Source organism: Dermacentor silvarum, chromosome 1 (assembly GCF_013339745.2).
Source record: "Dermacentor silvarum isolate Dsil-2018 chromosome 1, BIME_Dsil_1.4, whole genome shotgun sequence".
NCBI lineage: Eukaryota > Metazoa > Arthropoda > Arachnida > Ixodida > Ixodidae > Dermacentor > Dermacentor silvarum.
Window position 1 is genome coordinate 231,993,811 of NC_051154.1, and position 1,523 is coordinate 231,995,333.

Consider the following 1,523-nt stretch of genomic DNA (forward strand, 5'->3'; position numbering starts at 1 on the left):
GGAAGCAAAAAAAGCTAGTGTTTTGGAACAGCCGAATTCACCGATATACGTTCGTGCACGAGACCTGTGCATCTTTAGCTGGGCACCTTCGTTAATGACGAGCTCGCTACCACGATTGACCATCGTGTGTTCTCACGAGCCGCTCCACAGTGTATGAACTTGTACCGAATGCCGCCGGCTCGGCCAACAACGACAAAGAATATAACCAGCCATACGCACGCGCGCAAGCTCGGCACCTAGATCAGCCTATAGATGCAGGTATTCCGTAGAACTGGTTTGCTAGAAGCTGTCGAACATGGTTGTTCTCATCGTTCTCACATCAGGGCCTGGCCGTGTCCTAGCCCTATACCCTGCCTAAGTAAGTTCACTTGTTTCTGGAGGGCAAGATATGTCTGGTCATCTCTTCCTTATTCACCACAAACTGATTCCTCATTTCGGTTCGTATGGTCTACGTCCCCGCCCTGCGGCAACTGCAATCAAACGCTGAGGCGATCCTGAAGGGAAAGTCGCACGTCTGCGCTCTTCTTCATCTGATGCTTACACGTTTGTTTGAGCGCATTCACCAATTATGAGGTTGCACTTCAACTTGAGTGCGCTTGGAAGAAACTGGAATTCAACCCTGGTGATCAATATGAACGATGTACAGGTGGTGTTGGAACACCCTTTCGAAATTTTCTCCGGCCACGCCGAGAGCTGAATAGGTCACAAGGTGCACGTGCTTTCTGAATTGCGCACGCCGGTGCAGGCGCAGCTCCGCCTCGCGAGCATCCGTTGTCGGGCTCCCTGGAACAGCACTCTACTTCAGGAGCGGCTGCTACGCCTACGTGCCCTTAATTTGTTTTCTGCCAAGCCGAACAATGAGCCCATTAGCGTTCCCAATTATTCGCCATTTAGTTCGTTCCATCTCTCTCCTGAATGATTACAACTTTCCCGAGCGTCAAGCTTCCTCCTTTTCTTCTCTATTTGCAACCTTGCTGATTGATTGATTGATTGACGGAGTTTAATGTTCTGAAGCAACACGTGCAGGGCGTACGAGAGACGTAGGGTAGGGCTCTGGAGTATTTAAGCGGCTTATGGGGTGCCTGGGGTTCTTAAATGCGCGCCTAAAGCTCGGTGCACGAGCATTTTTGAATTACGCCCCCCACGGAATGCGGCCGCCGTGGCGGGGAATCGAAATCTTGACCTCGCGCTCGGCAGCCAGACGCCAAAGCCAATGAGCTTACGCAGTGGGTCACGTACGATTGTCGCATGAATACAATACTAATAAGTATGTAAAAAAACGCACACAGGCCTGAAGAAAATCGGGAGGAGGGGAAACTGAATGGACATATGATTCTATAAATATTGCCTGCTTTTGCTAATTAGTATTGCACCATTCGTTCAGTAAGTGGGGCTGTGGCCAGGAAGTTGTGGGAAATAGATAAACTTCGACATAACCAACCATTACTTCACTCGTTACTCGGTCGTTAACTTCTCACGTTTCAGGGAGAGAGCAAAGTGTGGGAACGGGCTCGTTGGTGATC